The sequence below is a fragment of the Equus caballus genome, chromosome 15, assembly GCF_041296265.1.
Source record: "Equus caballus isolate H_3958 breed thoroughbred chromosome 15, TB-T2T, whole genome shotgun sequence".
NCBI classification, from domain to species: domain Eukaryota; kingdom Metazoa; phylum Chordata; class Mammalia; order Perissodactyla; family Equidae; genus Equus; species Equus caballus.
The window spans coordinates 69,588,860-69,603,828 of record NC_091698.1 but is presented as its reverse complement, the minus strand read 5'-3'; the positions used below and the strand labels follow the sequence as shown (position 1 = coordinate 69,603,828).

The window sequence follows — 14,969 nt, the reverse complement described above, 5'->3', positions numbered from 1 at the left end:
CCCCATCCGCCGCTCCCTCACCTGACTTCTCTCTGACCCTGCCTAGTTGAATAAGTCATTGTTCCTACAGACAGTGCTATGGAACAATCCTCAAGATATATTTATAAGTGGGAAAAGCCAAGTCCGTTACATGCAACATCATGTATAAATCTTAAAAATATAATATTGAGCAAAAAGAAAAGGCAAGACACAAAATAATATATACCATATGATTCCATTACTATAAAGTTTCAAAACAAGCAAAGCTAAACTTTATTGCTTAGAGATGCATTCAGAGGAGGCAAAACTGTAGAGAAAAACAAGGAAATGAATATCACAAAAGTCAAGATACTGGTTCCTTCTGCAGCGGGGGAGGGAACGGATGACGAAGGAGAGGCAGACACGAGCAGTGCTGGCCATGTTCCGTTTCTTGATCTGAGTGGTGGTTACACAGGTGTACGCTTTATAATTATTACATCTATGTTTTTTGCATTTTCTATGTGCATGTTATTTCCCCCAGTAACTTTTTTTCATAAAAGCTAGGTGCAGAACTATGTGTACAGTATGATGCCATTCATTTTAAAAAATAAGATACGCATATATACAAGGCAATACTAATCAAAATAACTTTGTATCAGACAAAATATAATTTAAGACAAAAGGCATAACATAGAAATAAAGTGGAATATTGCATAATGGAAAGAACAATTCGCAAATACAGTATAATTATCATGAAATTGTATGTGCCTAATAAGATAGTCTCAAAATATACAAAGTAAAAACTGACATAATTATAAGGAAAAGTTTTTTTAAAAAAAATTACAGGGAGAGATTTTAGTATCTCTCTGTCAGATTAATAGACTAAGGAGAAAATAAAGAGAATGTATAAATAATAATATTGGATGGTGAAAGGGGACATAACTACAGATGCGGTAGAAATTTTAAAATCATAAAATAGTATATGGACAACTTTATGCCATTAAACTTGAAAACTTAAATAAATGGATAATTACCAAAATTGACTCAAGGAAATGTGCTAACTTTAAGGGACTTGTAATCATTATTAAATAAATTGAAGCAGTACTTAAGTCCATAATCAAACAAACTGTTTGAGAGGATAGAAAGTTAGAGAAAGCTAACTAAGTCATTGAATACAGCTGGTTTAAGCTTGATATTCAACCTGGACAAAGATAATAGGATAATAGAAAAACGTAGGACAAAAAAGAAGAAAGAAGGAAGAAAGGAAGAAAATCACATGACAATGTTATTTATGAACATAGATGTAAAATACCAAAGCAAATCAAATTCAGAGGTGTTTAAAAGCAATCATATGTCTTTGCCAAATAGGGTTTATCCCAGGAATGTGTCACTCAATAGCAGAAGATATATCAGTGTAAGTGACCACTTATTAGATTAAAAGAGAAAACACATGATCATCTCAGTAGATGCAGAAAATATTCAATAAAATTCAACACTCTTTCTTAACTAAAAAAAAGAAAAGAAAATGTTTATCTGACTAGAAATAGAAGGAACCTGTTTTAATCTGATAAAGAATATCTTCCAAAAATCTACAATAACATCTTACTTAATGTTTGAAGTTTAACAGGATTTCCTTTGATGTCAAGGAAAAGACACAGATGTCTTCTATTGCTGTTCTTACACAAGATGACACTGGAGGCCCTAGAGAATGCAATAACACAAGTTAAAAATTAGCTGTAAGGAAAGAAAGAGAAAAAATTATTATTTACAGACACAATTATCTCCATAGAAAATCCAAAAGCCAAACTCTTAGGCCTAATCCAAGCATTTGGCAAGGCTGCTGGGTGCAGCACCAACACACAAAAATATTCCATTTTTAACCACTTCACTGAGCTATTAGCACTTCTAGACAACAATAACCTATTAGGCAAGACCTAATATTTAGTGTAAATCCAAACAAAGTTCCAATAGGATTTTTCACAGAACTTAATCTGATTCTAAGATTCATACATAAAAGTAGAAGTGCAAAAGTAACCAAGATAAATTTTAAAAAGAAGCAAGATAAAGGATTTGCTGCATAAGCTATCAAGACATATTACGAAGTTGGCCTATTCACCAAACGCCAATTTGTCAAATAGCCAATTCAATAAGTAGCCAGTTTGTCAAAAGCCAATTTCCCAAAAGCCAATTTGCTGAAGAATTAATTCCACAAATGACTGATTTACAGAATTTACAAGATGTACTGAGTAGCCACAAATGTGTTTTAAGCAACATTCTTGACTTTAGTTATAAGAATTCTAAACAAGAATGTATTCAACATAGTAAATATAGTCAAGGATATATTCGAGACTGTATACCTCAGGGATACATTCTTCAGGAATGTAATCAATGACTTCATAATAATGTAGTCTTCATTAATATATTCTTATAAGTAATATACATTAGAAAATCTCAAATTTATACATGGGTATATTCAAGACTATATTAAATATATTCAGGAATATATTCTTCATAAATTAACTTTTGGCAAATTAAACATTTCTTCAAAGGCTGCTAAGAAAAATGTAACTTAGACTATATATGTATATATTCTATATTTGAGAAAATAGTCTCAAGAAGAATATTGTATATTTTAATATTTTCAAGAAGGCTATTTCTTAAAATTTTTGATAAAATAGTAAATACCATAAATTTAGCAAATTGGACATTAGGTAAATTGACTTAAAAATTGGCTTTCACAGATGCAAGACTAATATTGTGTGATTCCATTTATATGATATATCTAAAAAAAGCCAATTTATAGAGGCAAGAACAGAGAAGTTGTTGCCTAGGCTGAGGGGGTGGGTAGGAGTGGGGATTAGTTACAAAAGGGCATGAAGGAACTTTATGGGATGATGAAAGTGTTCTTAAACTGAATCGTGGTGAATGCACAACTCTATAGATTTACTAAAATCATTGAATTGTATACTTTCCATGGGTGAATTTTACAGTATATAAATTATAACTCAGTGAAGCTGTGAAAAATGGAAAAAAATGGCTTTCAGTAAATTGATTGCCAGCATATTAACCTAGAACTATTATTATAAAAATATAGTAATTAAGATAGTGTGGCATTGGTATAGGAGAAGATGGAAAGAACAATGTGAAATAGAAAGCTCAGAAACAGATTCAAATATTTGTAGGATCTGGATATATTACAGAGCTAGCCCTGAAAAATAAATGGGGAAAGAATGGACTATTCAATAATTGGTGTTGTACCTATTGGCTAACCACATACAAATAAAATAAAATTTGATATCTATATTACATTCTGCACAAAATTTAACTCCAGATTTATTAAAGAGCTAAAAATAAAAACCAAAACTTTAGGCTTCTAGTTTCTGGTCGTCATATAAGGAGCTTAGAAGTCTTCACACCATCCTGACAACAAGTACAAAGCTGAACAAACTAAAAAATCAACAACGCTTCTTAGATCTGTCAGAGAAATGAGATCACAGGGCAAACTGCTTCCCCCAAATTTGGAGAGACAGACAGATGGATACAGAGAATCACAACACATGGAGCAGAAACATCCATGGGAACCAGTACTGGGGCAGGAAAACCTAAACCATAATTGATGAATTGCTGGAGGCTCAGTGTAGACAAGTCTGAGAGATAGAAACTCTGGGGAGACCCAGTCGTAGGGGGACCCTTGCACTTTTGTGAATTTTACCTCCAGGAGCTATATGAGGTTCTCATAGTAAATACTGGAGAAAAATCCTCTTGTGCTTCTGGCATGGGGAGGAGAAAAGGAATCATTTTGAAATACACCAGAGCATTCTGTTCTTCTTAACAAAGCCTGGCCTCAGGAGAAACTATTTTACCAGAGCCTAACCCACTAGGGTTTTATCAAAGTCTAACCTAACTGGGGGAAGGGAAATACCCAATGCCCCCCCAACTCTGGACTTCCATGTGGAAGAAGAGAAATGCACTTTCCAGCCCTTTCCAGCCGTTCTTTCCCACCTAAGGGGGAAACAATTCTGAGAAGCACTGATGAAGTTCATAGTCCAGGGCACAGGCTCACCAAAGGACTGAGACCTAATGGGTGGACTATATAATGCTTCCCCTCCCCCCACAGCTTACCAGTACATTACTAAAGGCCCATTACCACATTTCCTTTTACCTAGTGCACCAGGTCCACCTTTCAACAGAAAATTACAAGGTATACTAAAAGTAAAAAAATAGAGTTTAAAGACACTGAACAAACATTAGAACCAGAGTCAAAACTGGCAGGAATGGTGGAATTATCAGACTGGAAATTTTTTAAAATTATGATTAATATGTATGCTAAGGATATTAATGGAAATAGTAGAGAAGGACAGATGGATAATGTAAGCAAAGAGATGGAAATTCTAAGAAAGAATCATGAAGAAATGCTAGAGATCAAAACCACTATAACAGAAATGAAGAATGCTTTTAATGGGCTCATTGGTAGACTAGATATGGCTGAAAAAAGAATCTCTGAGCTTTGAGATACAACAATAGAAACTTCCAAAACTGAAAAAAAAAAAAAAAAGAAAAAAGACTGAAACAAAAGAAAGAACAATATCAGAGAACTGAGGGAAAACTACAAAATGTGTAACGGAAATACCAGAAGAAGAAGAAAGAGAGAAAAGAACAAAAGCAATACCTGAAGCAAATTTCCCCAAATTAATTTCAGATACCAAACCATAGATCCAGGAAGCTCAGAGAATACCAAGCAGGATAAATACCAAAATAACTACACCTAGGCATACCATACTCAAACTTCAGAAAATCAAAGAAAAAGAAAATATCCTAAAAGAAAGCCAGAGGGGAAAAACACCTTGCCTAGCGAGGATGAGAATTACATCTGACTTCTCAGAAACCATACAAGGAAGAAAACGGTAGAGTTAAATATCTAAAGTGTTGAGAGAAAAAACCCCACCAACCCAGAATTGTCTACCCTGTGAAATTATCCTTCAAAAATGAAGAAGAAATAAAGATTTTCTTGGACAAACAAAAATTGAGGGAATTTGTTGCCAGCATACCTGTCTTAATAGAAATATTAAACGTTCTTCAGAGAGAAGGAAAATGATATAGGTCAGAACTCAAATCTACATAAGGAAAGGAAGGGCATGGGACAATGAATAAGTGAAGAGGAAATAAAAACTTATTTTTCTTATTCTTAATTTATCTAACAGATAAAAGTTTGTTCAAAATGAGAATGGAAACAATGTATTTGATTACATATGTATATATGTGTGTGTACTCACAGATGGTCCTCAACTTATAATAGTTTGATTTACAATTTTTTGACTTTACAATGGCATGAAAGTGATAAGCATTCAGTGGAAACCATGCTTAGAATTTTGAATTTTGATCTTTTTCTGGGCTAGCAATATGGACTATGATACCCTTTCTCATGATGCTAGGCAGTGGCAGTGAGCCACAGCTCCCAGTAAGCCACACAATCATGAGGGTAAACAACCAATACACTTATAATCATTCTGCACCCATACAATCATTCTGTTTTTCACTTTCAGTACAGTATTCAATAAATTACATGAGATAGTCAACACTTTATTATAAAACAGGCTTTGTGTTAGAAGATTTTGCCAAACTGTAGGCTAATGTAAGTGTTCTGAGCACATTTAAGGTAGGCTAGACTAAGCTATGCTGTTTGGTAGGTTAGGCATATTAAATGCGTATTCTACTTATGATATTTTTAAATTACAGTGGGTTTATCTGGGTGTAGCCCCACCATAAGTTGAGGAAGATCTGTATATGCTTATGTATGCTTATATATAAGTGAAATGAATGAGAGCAATAATGATATAAGAGACAAGAAGGAGGAATTAGGAGTATTTTGTTATTATGAGGTACTAGCACCATCCATGAAGTAGAATAGTGTTGTTTAAAAGCAGACTTGGATTAGTTGTAAATGTATATTGCAAACTCTAGGGTAAACACTAAAAAATGTTAAAAAAAAGTATAATTGATATGCTAAGAAAGGAGAGAAATTGGGATCATAGCAAATGCTCAATTAAAACCACTAAAGGCAGATAAAGTGTGGGAGACAAAAACAGGAACAAAGAAAAAGGGCAAAAAACAGAAACAGTAACAAATATGGTAGTTATTAATCCACCTATTTCAATAATAACCTTAAACATCAATAGTCTAAATACACTAGTTAAAAGATGGAGATTGTCAGAGTAGATTGAAAACCAAGATCCAAGTATATGTTGTCTACAAGAAACCTGCTTTAAAAATGAAGACACATATAGATTAAACGTAAAGGGATGGAGACAGATACACCAAGCTAACACTAATCAAAAGAAAGTGGGAGTAGCCATATTAATTTCAGACAGAGCAGATTTCTGAGCAAGGAAAGTTACTGGGAATAAAAAAAAGCATTATATAACAAAGAGTCAATACTCCAAGAAGAGATAATAGCCCTTACTGTGTATGCACCTGAAAACAGAGTATCAAAATATGTGAGAAAAAACTGATAGAATTGAAAGGAGAAATAGATGAACCCACTATTACAGCTGGAGAATATAATACCCCTCTATCAGAAATGGACAGATCCAGCAGGGAGAAAATCAGTAAGGACATAATTGAACTCAACAGCACCATTAATCAATTGGAGATAATTGACATTTATAGACTACTTCATCCAAAAACAGCAGAATACACATTCTTCTCAAGCTCACATGGAACATTTACCAAGATAGACCACATTCTGGGCTACAAGACACGTCTTAACAAAATTAAAAAAATGAAAAATCATAGACTATCCACTCTCAGACCACAATGGAATTAAACTAGAAATCAATAACACAAAGATAGCTGGAAAATCCCAAAATACTTGGAGATTAAACAACATACTTCTAAGTAACACGTAGGTCAAGAAAGAAGTCTCAAAGGAAATTTAAAATATATTGAACTAGTCAAAAATGAAAATACAACTTATCAAAATTTATGGGATGCAATGAAAGCAATGCTTAGAGGAAAAGTCATAGCATCAAATGCATATATTAGAAAAGAAATATCTAAAATCAACTATCTAACCTTCCACTTTAGGAAGCTATAAAAAGAAGAGCAAATTAAATCCAAAGTAAGAAAAAGAAAGAAAATAATAAAAATTGGAGTAAAAATCAATGAAATTGAAAACAGGAAATGAATAGAGAAAATCAACAAAACCAACAGCTGATTCTTTGAAAAGATCAATAAAATCAACAGGCTTCTAGCCAGGTTAAATAAGGAAAAAAGAAGACACAAATTACTAATATAAGAAATGAAAGAGGGGATGTCACTACAAACTCCATGGACATTAAAAGGATAATAAAGAAATATTATAAACAAATTTATGCCCACCAATTTGATAACCTAGATGTAATGGGCCAATTCTTTGAAAGACAAAACCTGCCAAAACTCACACAAGAAAAGATATATAATCTAAATAGGGATATATCTATTAAAGAAATCAAATCAATAATTAATAATCTTTCAAAGCGAAAAGCACCAGGCCTGGATAGGTTCACTTGTGAATTCTACCAAACATTTAAGGAAGAAAGTATACCAATTCTCTACAATCTCTTCCAGAAGATAGACTCAGAGGAGCTACTTCCTAACATTCTCTGGGGCCAGCATTACCCTAATACCAAAGCCAGACTAGGATATTAAAGGAAAGAAAACTACCAACCAATATCTCTCATGAACATGGATTCAAAAATCCTGAACAAAATATTAGCAAATCAAATTGGATAATGTATAAATAGAATTATACACCAAACAGAGTGGGATTTCTCCTAGGTATGCAAAGCTGGTCCAGCATTCAAAAACCAATTAATGCAATCTATTCCATCAACAAGCTAAAGAAGAACCATGTGATCATATCAGTAGATGCATAAAAAGCACTTGACAAAATCCAACACCCATTCATGATCAAAACTCTCAGCAAACCAGGAGTCAAGGGTAACTTCCTCAATTTCTGTAAAGAACATCTACAAATAATTTATGCTAACATCATACCTAATGGTGAGAAACTCAGAGCTTTTTTGCTAAGATCAGGAATCAGACAAAAATGTTCCCTCTCATCACTGATTTTCAATATCATACTGGAAGACCTAACTAATGCAATAAGACAAGAAAAGGAAATAAAAGATATACAGATTGGGAAGGAAAACTTAAGTCTTTGTTCGCAGATGACATGATCATCTATGTAGACAGTCCAAAAGAATCGGCAAAAAACCTCCTGTAACTAATAAGCAATTACAGCCAGGTTGCATGACACAAGGTAAATATACAAAAATCAATTGCTTTCCTATATACCAGCAATGAACAAGTGGAATTTGAAATTAAACACAGACTACCATTCAAAAACACACCCCGAAAATGAAATACTAATGTGTAAATCTAACAAAATGTGTACAAGATTTATATGAAGAAAACTACAAAACTCTGATGAAAGATAGCAAAGAAAAACTAAATAAATGGAGAGAGATTCCATGTTGATGAATAGGAAGACTCAATATTGTCAAGATGTCAGTTCTTCCCAACTAGATCTATAGACACAACACAACCCCAATCAAAATCCCAGCAAGTTATTTTGTGTATATTGACAAACTGATTCTAAAATTTATATGGAGAGGCAAAAGAATCAGACTAGCCAACATAGTAGTGAAGAAGAACAAAGTTGGAGGACTGACACTACCCAACTTCAGACTTACTATAAAGCTACAGTAATCAAGGCAGTGTGGTATTGGCAAAAGAATAGACATATGGATCAATGGAACAGAATAGAGAGCCCAGAAATAGACCCACAAAAACAGACCCCCAAAAATATAGTCAACTGATCCTTGAAAAAGGAGCAATGACAATACAATGGAACAAATATAGTTTTTTCAAGAGTTCGTGCTGGAACAACTGGACATCCACATGCAAAAAAATGAATCTAGACACAGACTTTTCACAAAAATTAACTCAAAATGGGTGATAGACTTACATGTAAAGTGCAAAACTGCACAACTCCTAGAAGATAACATAGGAGAAAACCTAGGTGACCTTGGGGTGGGCAATGACATTTTAGATATAACACCAAAGGCATGATCCATGGAAGAAATAATAAGCTGAACTTCATTAAAGTTAAAAAATTTTGCTCTGTGAAAGACAACGTCAAAAGAATGAGAAGAAAAGCCACAGACTGGGAGAAAATATTTGCAAAAGACACATCTGATAAAGAACTATTAACCAAAATATACAAAGAACTCTTAAAACTCAATAAAAAAATGAAAAACCCAATTTAAAAATGGGCAAAAGATCTAAACAAATACCTCACCAAAGAAGATATATAGATGGCAAGAAAGCATATAAAGATGTTCAACGTCATCTGTCATTAGGGAATTGCAAATTAAAACAATGAAATACTATTACATACCTATTAGAATGGCCAAAATCCAACGCAATGATAACAAAAAATGCTGACAAGGGTATGGAATATCTGCAATTCTCATTCATTGCTGGTGGGAATGCAAAATGGTACAGCCACTTGGAAAGACAGTTTGATGATCTCTTACAAAACCAACATTCTCTTACCATGTGATCCAGCAATTGTGCTCCTTAATATTTACCCAAATGAACTGAAAACTTAGGTCCATACAAAAACCTGCACATTTATTTATAATTATAAACCTGCAGTTTCATTTATAATTGCTGAAACATGGAAGCAATCAAGATGTCCTTCAGTTGATGAACGGATAAATAAATTACAGTGCATCCAGACAATGGGATGTTATTCAGCCCTAAAAAGAACTGAGCTATCTAGTCATGACTTTGCATGGAGGAAATTTAAATGCATGTTACTAAGTGGAAGAAGCCAATCTGAAGAGGCTACGTACTATATGATTCCAACCATGAGACATTCTGGAAAAGGCAAAACTACGGAGACAGTAAACAGATTAGTGGCTGTCAGTAGTTACTGGGGAGAGAGGGGTGAATGGGCAGAGCACAGAGGGTTTCTAGGGCAGTGAAACTGTCCTGTATGATACTACAGTGGAGGACAGATGGCATTATCTGGTGCAGGATGTTGATAACGGGGGAGGTTGTACATGTGTGGGGACAGGAGGTATATGGAAACTCTCCATAGTTTCTGTTCAATTTTTCTGTGAACCTCAAACTGTTCTAAAAAAATAAAGTTTATTAATTAAAAAAATAAAACTTTAAAGCTATTTGAAGAAAATAAATTTACGACCACAAAGTAAGGAATGATTTTTTTAGAAGACACACCCACAAACACACCCACCCTGAGAAAGCATAAAGGAAAAGGCTGAAAAAACTTCATGTTAAAATGGAAAACTTTGTGAAACAAAGGACACCATAAAAAAATTAATAGCCAAGCAGTAGATTGGGAGAAGATATTTACATTGTGTGTCACAATCCAAAGGTTACCATTCAGAATAAGGAACTACAAATAACCAAATAGAAAAATGCGTGACTCCTGTAAGAAGAAACCTGAATAGCTTAAAAACACATTTTGAAAGGTTCAGCCTCAATATAATCACGGAGCGTTAATCAAAATCACAAAAAGAGATCATTTTACACACACAAGAAAATAAATTCTGAATGTTGTAAAGGACATGGAAACTAGGAACTCTCACACAGTGCTGACGGGAATGCAAATCGGCAAAACTACTGAGGAGAGCAGCTTGGCAATATCTAGCAAAATGTGAAATGTGCATATTCTATGCCCTGGTAGATCCATCTTTAGTTAAATATCCTAGAAAAACCCCTGCACATGTGCTCAAGGAGATGTTAGAAGAAGCTTCATTCCAGCATTATAATAGCAAAAAATTCGAAGCAATCTACATGTCCATTAATAGGAAAAGGAATAAACAAATTGTGCTATATTTATTCAACAAACTACCATAAACGGGTTAAAATGGACGGACTGTATTTAAAGGTATCAACGTAGATAGATCAGGAAAACAGGTAGAGGAAAAAAGAATTGTGTAACATTACAAACCATATGATTTCATTTAAGTGAATTTCAAAAAACGCAAAATATGTTGTTTATGGCTACATATGTGTAGTAAAATATACAGTTATTTATAGATACCCTGTTAGTTAGGCTCTTTTGAACACAAGTAACAGAAACTCTAGTTCAAAATAGCTTCAGGGATGAAGAGATTTATTATCTCAACATAACAAGAAGTCTAGAATTGGGGCATACTTCACAATACCTTAATTTCCTAAGATTTTTAATTCAGCAGTTTAAATATGTCATCAAGGGCTTGGGCTTGTCTGTCGTTTAATTCAGTAGTCTTAAATGTGTTCTCCTCAGACTAATTCCTCTCTTGAGCACTATATGACTACCACAATCCCAGGCACACATGTAGACACAACATCCGATGAAAGAGAAGGACCACTTCTGTCTTATACGTCTCTGTCATAAAGCAGAGATGCCTTAACCAGACCACCCAGCAGACCTCCCCTCTGGACCTCCTCCTTGTCCAGAATTGCATCAGTGTTCTTTTCCAAACCAATTACACGGGAAATGGAATTGTCAAGACTGGCTTAGATCACCAAGCAATGTGGGGGAAAAGGTGAACATCAGAACAAAATTAGGGCTCTGTGAAGAAGAAGCAGGAAAGTTTAATGTGTAGGTAGTTATATCAGTCAGGAATTAGGAAACAAAATCCACTCTAGATATTTGACACAGAGAATTAGATGTTTATGAAATCTGTAGAGGGTTGGAGCAGCAGGCCAAGGAATGAGGCTCTAAGAATGAGTCCTAGAATACCATGGTCCAGCCGCTGCTGCTTCTAGCACAAAAAGGAAGGCAGGGCATCAGGAGGCCACCAGGGAAATACTGAGTTCAAGAACACACAGCCATGGCTGTGATTCAGGAACCAGGAAGCTTCTATTGTAAACCACTGCCATAGTCACGACCGCCTAGACATTAGACATAGTCCAGCTGTCCCTACCTTTGCAAATATCTTTCAATATTTGAAAGACTCACTCCACACACATAAGAGATACTGGACCATGGCATCTCCACAACTTTGCATGCCAGCAGAAAAAGAGCCCAAAACAAAGCAGAGGGGTGCGCCACACTACTATCTTCTAAATTTTGCATTAAGTGCAAATAATTGGTAGAACCTAATATCATCCAGAATCCTAACTGCAAGAGATTCCTGGAAATTTAATTTTTAACCTCCCAGCCTCTGCAGTACAGGAAGGTATTCTAGAAGGAGATCAGAATGAATGCTGTCTATCAATTGGTTAGTCCTTCACAGCAAGAAATAATATCTCCCACAGTCCATCCCATTGCCTACCCATACATTCAGTGTACAAAATGCTCATACCCCCATGAAATGCATTCATCCCCCTCACAAGAAAGAGACAACTCAAAATGTCACTCAGTTACAGCATCCAGATCCAGGTCCAGGATCTCTGGGTGATGTAAATCTTGTCAATCAAGTCTCAGTATGGTGGAAGCAGACGCCATATCCCAGTATCCACTGGGGGAGGGAGGTGGTGGCATCTGAGCTCTGTGTAATGTCCAGGTAGTTGCAACTATGGTACAGTGACAAAGGGCTAAAATATATTATCCATCTCCGAAATATCCAAAATGCAATAAAAACTCCTATTCAGGAAAGGAAAAAAGAAGGTAAACATACATGCATACACACACGGTAATCACTGGTCCACGGTACACAACACAGATCATAGTCTTCCGGACTCCACATGCTGAGCATGTTGTGAGAGCCTCTGTCACCTCACCTGGCAAATCTGCTCTCTTGGAGAATCTCCCTGTTTTTCATCCTTAGGGCCACACCTGAGGTGGACATTAGGGAGAATAACTTTAACACAGCTTTAAGAACACATTACACTTAGTGCAGGAGTTCGGAAGCCGAGGAATTACCTGAGAGGCAGAACATCCAGTCACAGGTTGTTGTCAGTAATCATGGCATTTCTTTGGCAATACAGTTCCCTTAGCAGATTCCTGTCTATTTGCTTCCAGTGAGTTCCATGGGCTAACAATCCTAAGCCAAAATCTTGTCTGGACACACTCTTTGATTCTGAGAACCGTTGCCTCCAAGCCATGTCCGGTCCCCGTCCTTCAGTCTACTGGCCTCTGTCTGAAGTAATTGTTTCAGTCTTAAGTGCCAAGGCCCAGTTTGTCAGGAGAGGACTTGGGACATGCAAGACACTTTCACATTTCTCTTGCTCAGTCTCCCCGTTTGCTCCGCTTGAGAACTGCCTTTAGCCGTCTGTTTCTTGCAGGACTTTACCAAAAGCATAAAAAGCAGCTAGCACACCAAGATTCTGAATTTCTTCCTCCTACTACAGCCTCAGTAGGCATGTGGTCTATGTCCCAAGGAACAATGGAGGACACGTTATAAATCAAGGGCCCCCACCTTCCCAGCCTCCTCCATCCTACCACCTCCACTCAGCCCATTCCCCATTTTAGAGTCTGATGCTTACAGCACCTACTTCTTGAGAAAAAATAAAGGAAAATAATCTTTGACTAGGCCAACAAAAATGCACACACTTCAAAAGTATAAAAACATTAACTGGATACAAACAGAATTCGTTATAATGATTGCTCATGGGGAGGATGGAACTGGGGAAGACATAGAAAAATACGTTATCTGTAAAAGTCATCTCATTAGAGAAAGATCTGAGTAGATATGATAGAATGTTTGCCTGTTTGGGATGACATGGGCATTCATTATATTATCCTCTATGCTCTTATGAGTTTTTTAAAATTAAAGATTTTAAAAGGAGGTGGGGCAGAGTCCATGACCCTGGATGAACACTCAGCAAAATGATCAGTCTGGCACAACAGACAAGGAGCTGGCATCTAATAAGTTCCCAAAGGGATGACCTCCCACAGCTAAGTGAAGGCCATGCTTGGGATCCGAGCACATCAGCGCAAGGTCAAGTTCTGTCTCTGTCCTCTGCTCTGCCCATCTAAATCATGGTCATCTTTCCAGCCTCTGCTGAAGTCCTCCCCCTCCAGGAAGCCTTCCCTGACTATTCCACCTCACACTCATCTCTTTCTCCACTCAAGTATCAGAATACCCAAAGCCACTGCCCTCTAGTGTATCACTAATTCTTTATTTCAGGAATTTTAGAAAACCTAAAGCAGTGAGGTGCAAAGCCCACGTGGGCTGCTGCAGAGTTGACAGGAACTTCATGGTAAATGCATAGTCTTGATTATCTGGGGACTACGCAGGAGGGTCATTGCTTCTGATGGGGCCTGACTTTTACATGCCTGTGCCAGTCGCTCCCCAAACCACAAGCCCATTAATGGAAGATGGACTCAAATGTCACCTGGCTGACAGTGTGCAGCTGGCAGAAACAGGCCCATTTGCCACAATTCAGCAGGTCCAGCTCTCAGCTCAGATGAGCCCCGATTCCCTCCGAACGCTTTTTCCTTTTGTGTGATATATGTAAAACACTCCTAATGTGAGGGTCCGCAGAGAGAGCTCACACTGCCCGGCTAAGTGTTTTTTAAAGAATCAAGCTCTTACCTTTTAAAATTACACCGGGGTGGTATTGTTCAAATATGTAAGACTGACTACTCCAGAAAGCGGCAACAACAGGATACAATGCACTAATTTTACCCCACTTTGACTTAGAAAATATAATCGGTACTTACAAAAATTGTAAATACTAAAGAATCAAGGAAATAGGATTATTTTAAAATAGGGCGCTAATACATCAAGCAAAATAGCTTTTGCTAGTTTTAACTGAGGGCCATTATCTATCAGAGAAGATATACCTCTGGCCTTGATAATCTAAAGAAACACAAATGACTAAAGAAGCTTGCCAATATTTCTGGGAGAGGGAAGAGAGGAAAGAGTCCATAAAGAGATAGAAACTTGGAAAAGCTGAGTGATTCAACAGGGTAGATAAACAGCCTCAAGCATGCCTGAGGGGGGCGAACCAGGCCTGGTTCCATTACCATAATTTCTACGGAGGCTCCATCCCTCTCCTCTCTA

The 14,969-nt window shown here is 36.3% G+C and overlaps 1 long non-coding RNA gene across 2 annotated transcripts in view; it reads right to left on the bottom strand.

The window, feature by feature from the left end:
- Window positions 1-223: 223 nt before the first annotated feature.
- LOC138917871 (uncharacterized) overlaps window positions 224-14,969 on the bottom strand; it is a 28,999-nt gene continuing 14,253 nt past the window's right edge. For both annotated transcript variants that reach the window (XR_011426463.1, XR_011426464.1), the window contains one exon: window positions 224-1,659. This is a non-coding gene — a long non-coding RNA (uncharacterized lncRNA). The remainder of the gene's footprint in view (window positions 1,660-14,969) is intronic.